This window comes from Manis pentadactyla, chromosome 16 (genome assembly GCF_030020395.1).
Source record: "Manis pentadactyla isolate mManPen7 chromosome 16, mManPen7.hap1, whole genome shotgun sequence".
In the NCBI taxonomy this organism is placed as follows: Eukaryota; Metazoa; Chordata; class Mammalia; order Pholidota; family Manidae; genus Manis; species Manis pentadactyla.
Window position 1 is genome coordinate 57,902,851 of NC_080034.1, and position 7,944 is coordinate 57,910,794.

A 7,944-nucleotide genomic window follows, 5' to 3' on the forward strand; every position below is an offset into this window, starting at 1 on the left:
ACTATTGCAAGTCATCCAGGCAAGAAATGATAATGGTTTGAATTAAACAGTAGCAGGGAAAGGGAAGGAAGTGGACAGATTCAAAATGAAGTTTGGAAGTAGAACCCATGGAAGTTACTTATGGTTTGGATGTGAGATAGTAAGGAAAAGGGAAAAATAAAGAACAACTCTACCTTCAGCAAACTGAGGTGCTGGCAGTGCCATTCTCTGAAATAGTGGCAGCTGAGAAAGTAACAGTTACAATCACTGAATGTTGTGAGTTGTCCAAATGATCAGATGGATATAACCCTGGACTCTGTGGGCAGATCTGAGCTACAGATAAAACTCAGGAAATCATAAGCCTAAAGCTATTTTTTAAAGCCAAGAATGATTCACCTTGTAAGATAGCCTAGAGTTGTGCTGTCCAATATGGTAACCACTCACTATGTGTGGTAATATACATTAAATAAAATTAGAAATTTGATTCTTCAACTGCACCAGCCACATTTCTCAGTTGCCATATGGCTACTGCATTTGGACAAGTGCATAGATGGGACATTTCCATCCTCACAGAAATTTCTAGTGGATAGTGTTGGGATAGAGAGAGAAAAAAAAGGGAACCTGGTTTGGATTCCTTACTTGTAGTTACAGCAGGAGGATCTGACAGAGGAGATGAGACCTAGTGGTCAGATAGGTAGAAAACCAGGCTCCACCTGGGTGGTCACAGAAGAGAAGGAGTCCCAGAAGCCAAAACTCGAAATTGCAAGATAAGGAGGAAGGTCAACATCTTTGCATGCTGCTGAGGAGTTAAGATGAGGACAGAAAAGTGTCCATTGCATCTGGCAACATCGAAACCATCGGAGACCATGACACAAGCTGCTTCTGCAGTGTGGTGGGGCTCTACCGGGCAGGTTGGAATGGGCTGAGAGCCCATGGGAAGCAAGGAGTCAGAGACACCATGTCTACTCCATGGATAACATAAAGTTGATTTACAGTATAAATAAGAGTCTGTGTGCTTGATTAAAAACTATGTTGAGAACTTCAGATTTCTTCCAGGGAAACTTGCCTTGGTGGTAGGATTGCCAGAGTTAGCGAATAATATAGAGGATGCCCTGTAAAATTTGAAATAACATAAATAACAAGTAAATTTTGAGTGTAAGTATATTCCAAGCAGTGCATGGAATAAATACAAAAATTATTCATTGTTCATCTGAAATTCAAATTTAACTAGATGTCCTTAATTTTATCTGACATTCCTACTTGGCGGGAATATTATAACTTAATTTCATTCTCATCCAAAATATGGAAATGACATTTGATGAGCTAAGAAGTTAAAAATCTCTTTACATAAAATGATTTGGTTGCTGAATGTTTATAAGGAAATAATATTTATTTTAACCATGTAGTCTAGTTAATGGGAGAGAATAAATATGTTTTTCTCATCCTTTACATACATCATAGATAAACTTTAAGATTTTAAAAAGCCAAAGATCACCCTTTAACATTTCTATTTACAAGCCACACTGGACAGACCACCAGAGCCCCTACCACTAACCTCTCCTGCTTAGAGCCACCCTCTTTATTCATTTCCGTACCACTTGATTAAAGTCAAAAAGCATTCTTCATATCCTCCTACAGTAATGGATTTTCCAGTAATCCTCCCATTAGAGCTGCATCTTCTGGTCCTCTCTTAGGCAGCTGAGCTACCCAACCAACATTGTGCTTTATGGTTTGTCTGATAAATCTTTTTAGACATGAGGCATTCCAGGGCTGTGGGCAGGGGGAGAAGAGACTGAAGAAGCCCCTCTGAGACCTCAGCCACCTGTGACTCTCCCTACCGCCGGACCAGAAGGGCACTCTTGAATAAAAATGCCACCTAGCTGCTGAGGGAGGCCCCTACCTGTGGAAAATAGACATTCTCTTTTCTAATGCCTCCTTGAGGGCAAGGTTTTAAAAACCCCAATTGAAAAAAAACCTTCTGCCTTGAAATGACCTAATTCACTAGACTATATTACTGATCCAGGTTTCCATAAACCACCTGAATTCCTTCTCTTAACCACTGTGAGCACTATGCTTTTAAAGATCTTTTCTGGATATTGCCAAGATGTAGCAATAAAATCCCTTAATTTAAGTCCACCCAGAATCGTGACACCGGAAAGCCACATGCAGAAGTGATCTATGCTGTCTCTGTCTGCAGGCTTCTGAACAGAAGCCATCTCTTTCTGCTTTGGGTGTTACTATCCTTATTGCAAGAATATCATGGTCATCATGGAGCTGACAGGGACTTTGAAAATAATGGTACAACTTTATGTTTTGGTTTTGCAATTAAAAAAAAATTCCAGTGGGGCGGAAGATGGCGGCGTGAGTAGAGCAGCGGAAATCTCCTCCCAAAACAACATATATCTATGAAAATATAACAAAGACAACCCTTCCTAGAATAAAGACCAGAGGACACAGGACAATATCCAGACCACATCCACACCTGAGAGAACCCAGCGCCTCGCGAAGGGGGTAAGATACAAGCCCCGGCCCCGCGGGAGCCGAGCGCCCCTCCCCCCAGCTCCCGGCGGGAGAAGAGCAGGCAGAGCGGGAGGGAGACGGAGCCCAGGGCTGCCGAACACCCAGCCCCAGCCATCCGGGCCAGAGTGTAGGGCCCTCGATACTGGGAAAACGGGGCAGCAAGAACAGTGAGCAGGCACTGGAGGCTGGGCGACAGAGGACATAAGAAAAGCGCGCGACCATTTTTTTTTTTTTTTGCTTTTTTGCTGCTTTGTTCTGGCGAGCGCTGTTTGGAAGTCTTAAAGGGACAGGGACCCCAATATTAGGGAAACAGGGCAGAAAGACCGGTGAGCAGAGGCCTGAGGCTGGCACCGGAGAATAAAGAAAAACAAACGACCACCTTTTTTTTTTTAAATAAAAATTTTTTTTTTTTTTTAATTAAAAAAATTTTTTCTCTTGTTTTTTTTTGTGGTCGTTGTTTTGTTTTGGCGGGTGCTTTTTGGAAGTCTTAAAGGGGCAGGGCGGGCCACTTAATCCAGAGGTAGGGAATCCGGGACCTCTGGGCACCCTAACCCCTGGGCTGCAGGGAGCAGGGAGGCCCCTTACGGAGATAAATAGCCTCCCAGCAGCTCCTGCTCCAACGCGACTCCACCATTTTGGAGTAGCTGCCCGAGCCAGGCCACGCCCACAGCAACAGCGGAGATTAACTCCATAGCAGCCGGGCAGGAAGCAGAAACCCTGTCTGCGCGCAGCTGCGCAGCACAAGCCACTAGAGGCCGCTGTTCTCCCAGGAGAGGAGGGCCACAAACCAACAAGAAGGGAAGTCCTTCCAGCCGTCACTCGTCCCAGTTCTGCAGACTATTCCTATCACCATGAAAAGGCAAAGCTACAGGCAGACAAAGATCACAGAGACAACACCAGAGAAGGAGACAGACCTAACCAGTCTTCCTGACAAAGAATTCAAAATAAGAATCATAAACATGCTGACAGAGATGCAGAGAAATACGCAAGAAAAATGGGATGAAGTCCGGAAAGAGATCACAGATGCCAGAAAGGAGATCGCAGAAATGAAACAAACTCTGGAAGGGTTTATAAGCAGAATGGATAGAATGCAAGAGGCCATTGATGGAATTGAAATCAGAGAACAGGAACGCATGGAAGCTGACATAGAGAGAGACAAAAGGATCTCCAGGAATGAAACAATATTAAGAGAACTGTGTGACCAATCTAAAAGGAGCAATATCCGTATTATAGGGGTCCCAGAAGAAGAAGAGAGAGGCAAAGAGATGGAAAGTATCTTAGAAGAAATAATTGCTGAAAACTTCCCCACACTGGGGGAGGAAGTAATCAAACAGACCACGGAAATACACAGAACCCCCAACAGAAAGGATCCAAGAAGGGCAACACCAAGACACATAATAATTAAAATGGCAAAGATCAAGGACAAGGAAAGAGTGTTAAAGGCAGCTAGAGAGAAAAAGGTCACCTATAAAGGGAAACCCATCAGGCTAACGTCAGATTTCTCAACAGAAACCCTACAGGCCAGAAGAGAATGGCATGATATATTTAATACAATGAAACAGAAGGGCCTTGAACCAAGGATACTGTATCCAGCACGACTATCATTCAAATATGACGGTGGGATTAAACAATTCCCAGACAAACAAAAGCTGAGGGAATTTGCTTTCCACAAACCACCTCTACAGAACATCTTACAGGGACTGCTCTAGATGGGAGCACTCCTAGAAAGAGCACAGCACAAAACACCCAACATATGAAGAATCGAGGAGGAGGAACAAGAAGGGAGAGAAGAAAAGAATCTCCAGACAGTGTATATAACAGCTCAATAAGCGAGCTAAGTTAGGCAGTAAGATACTAAAGAGGCTAACCTTGAACCTTTGGTAACCACGAATTTAAAGCCTGCAATGGCAATAAGTACATATCTTTCAATAGTCACCCTAAATGTTAATGGGTTGAATGCACCAATCAAAAGACACAGAGTAACAGAATGGATAAAAAAGCAAGACCCATCTATATGCTGCTTACAAGAAACTCACCTCAAACCCAAAGACATGTACAGACTAAAAGTCAAGGGATGGAAAAACATATTTCAAGCAAACAACAGTGAGAAGAAAGCAGGGGTTGCAGTACTAATATCAGACAAAATAGACTTCAAAACAAAGAAAGTAACAAGAGATAAAGAAGGACACTACATAATGATAAAGGGCTCAGTCAAACAAGAGGATATAACCATTCTAAATATATATGCACCCAACACAGGAGCACCAGCATATGTGAAACAAATACTAACAGAACTAAAGGGGGATATAGACTGCAATGCATTCATTCTAGGAGACTTCAACACACCACTCACCCCAATGGATAGATCCACTGGGCAGAAAATAAGTAAGGACACGGAAGCACTGAACAACACAGTAGAGCAGATGGACCTAATAGACATCTATAGAACTCTACATCCAAAAGCAGCGGGATATACATTCTTCTCAAGTGCACATGGAACATTCTCCAGAATAGACCACATACTAGGCCACAAAAAGAGCCTCAGAAAATTCCAAAAGATTGAAATCCTACCAACCAACTTTTCAGACCACAAAGGCATAAAACTAGAAATAAACTGTACAAAGAAAGCAAAGAGGCTCACGAACACATGGAGGCTTAACAACACGCTCCTAAATAATCAATGGATCAATGACCAAATCAAAATGGAGACCCAGCAATATATGGAAACAAATGACAACAACAACACTAAGCCCCAACTTCTGTGGGACACAGCAAAAGCAGTCTTAAGAGGAAAGTATATAGCAATCCAAGCATATTTAAAAAAGGAAGAGCAATCCCAAATGAATGGTCTAATGTCACAATTATCGAAATTGGAAAAAGAAGAACAGATGAGGCCTAAGGTCAGCAGAAGGAGGGACATAATAAAGATCAGAGAAGAAATAAATAAAATTGAGAAGAATAAAACAATTGCAAAAATCAATGAAACCAAGAGCTGGTTCTTCGAGAAAATAAACAAAATAGATAAGCCTCTAGCCAGACTTATTAAGAAGAAAAGAGAGTCAACACAAATCAACAGTATCAGAAACGAGAAAGGAAAAATCACGACGGACCCCACGGAAATGCAAAGAATTATTGGAGAATACTATGAAAACCTATATGCTAACAAGCTGGGAAACCTAGGAGAAATGGACAACTTCCTAGAAAAATATAACCTTCCAAGATTGACCCAGGAAGAAACAGAAAATCTAAACAGACCAATTACCAGCAATGAAATTGAAGAGGTAATCAAAAAACTACCAAAGAACAAAACCCCCGGGCCAGATGGATTTACCTCGGAATTTTATCAGACATACAGGGAAGACATAATACCCATTCTCCTTAAAGTCTTCCAAAAAATAGAGGAGGAGGGGATACTCCCAAACTCATTCTATGAAGCTAACATCACCCTAATACCAAAACCAGGCAAAGACCCCACCAAAAAAGAAAACTACAGACCAATATCCCTGATGAACGTAGATGCAAAAATACTCAACAAAATATTAGCAAACCGAATTCAAAAATACATCAAAAGGATCATACACCACGACCAAGTGGGATTCATCCCAGGGATGCAAGGATGGTACAACATTCGAAAGTCCATCAACATCATCCACCACATCAACAAAAAGAAAGACAAAAACCACATGATCATCTCCATAGATGCTGAAAAAGCATTTGACAAAGTTCAACATCCATTCATGTTAAAAACTCTCAGCAAAATGGGAATAGAGGGCAAGTACCTCAACATAATAAAGGCCATCTATGATAAACCCACAGCCAACATTATATTGAACAGCGAGAAGCTGAAAGCATTTCCTCTGAGATCGGGAACTAGACAGGGATGCCCACTCTCCCCACTGTTATTTAACATAGTACTGGAGGTCCTAGCCACGGCAATCAGACAAAATAAAGAAATACAAGGAATCCAGATTGGTAAAGAAGAAGTTAAACTGTCACTATTTGCAGATGACATGATACTGTACATAAAAAACCCTAAAGACTCCACCCCAAAACTACTAGAACTGATATCGGAATACAGCAAAGTTGCAGGATACAAAATCAACACACAGAAATCTGTGGCTTTCCTATATACTAACAATGAACCAACAGAGAGAGAAATCAGGAAAACAACTCCATTCACAATTGCATCAAAAAAAATAAAATACCTAGGAATAAACCTAACCAAAGAAGTGAAAGACTTATACTCTGAAAACTACAAGTCACTCTTAAGAGAAATTAAAGGGGACACTAACAGATGGAAACTCATCCCATGCTCGTGGCTAGGAAGAATTAATATCGTTAAAATGGCCATCCTGCCCAAAGCAATATACAGATTTGATGCAATCCCTATGAAACTACCAGCAACATTCTTCAATGAACTGGAACAAATAATTCAAAAATTCATATGGAAACACCAAAGACCCCGAATAGCCAAAGCAATCCTGAGAAAGAAGAATAAAGTAGGGGGGATCTCACTCCCCAACTTCAAGCTCTACTATAAAGCCATAGTAATCAAGACAATTTGGTACTGGCACAAGAGCAGAGCCACAGACCAATGGAACAGACTAGAGAATCCAGACATTAACCCAGACATATATGGTCAATTAATATTTGATAAAGGAGCCATGGACATACAATGGCGAAATGACAGTCTCTTCAACAGGTGGTGCTGGCAAAACTGGACAGCTACATGTAGGAGAATGAAACTGGACCATTGTCTAACCCCATATACAAAAGTAAACTCAAAATGGATCAAAGACCTGAATGTAAGCCATGAAACCATTAAACTCCTGGAAGAAAACATAGGCGAAAACCTCTTAGACATAAACATGAGTGACCTCTTCTTGAACATATCTCCCCGGGCAAGGAAAACAACAGCAAAAATGAGTAAGTGGGACTATATTAAGCTGAAAAGCTTCTGTACAGCAAAAGACACCATCAATAGAACAAGAAGGATCCCTACAGTATGGGAGAATATATTTGAAAATGACACATCCGATAAAGGCTTGACGTCCAGAATATATAAGGAGCTCTCACGCCTCAACAAACAAAAAACAAATAACCCAATTAAAAAATGGGCAGAGGAACTGAACAGACAGTTCTCCAAAAAAGAAATACAGATGGCCAACAGACACATGAAAAGATGCTCCACATCGTTAATTATCAGAGAAATGCAAATTAAAACTACAATGAGGTATCACCTCACACCAGTAAGGATGGCTGCCATCCAAAAGACAAACAACAACAAATGTTGGCGAGGCTGTGGAGAAAGGGGAACCCTCCTACACTGCTGGTGGGAATGTAAGTTAGTTCAACCATTGTGGAAAGCAGTATGGAGGTACATCAAAATGCTCAAAACAGACTTACCATTTGACCCAGGAATTCCACTCCTAGGAATTTACCCTA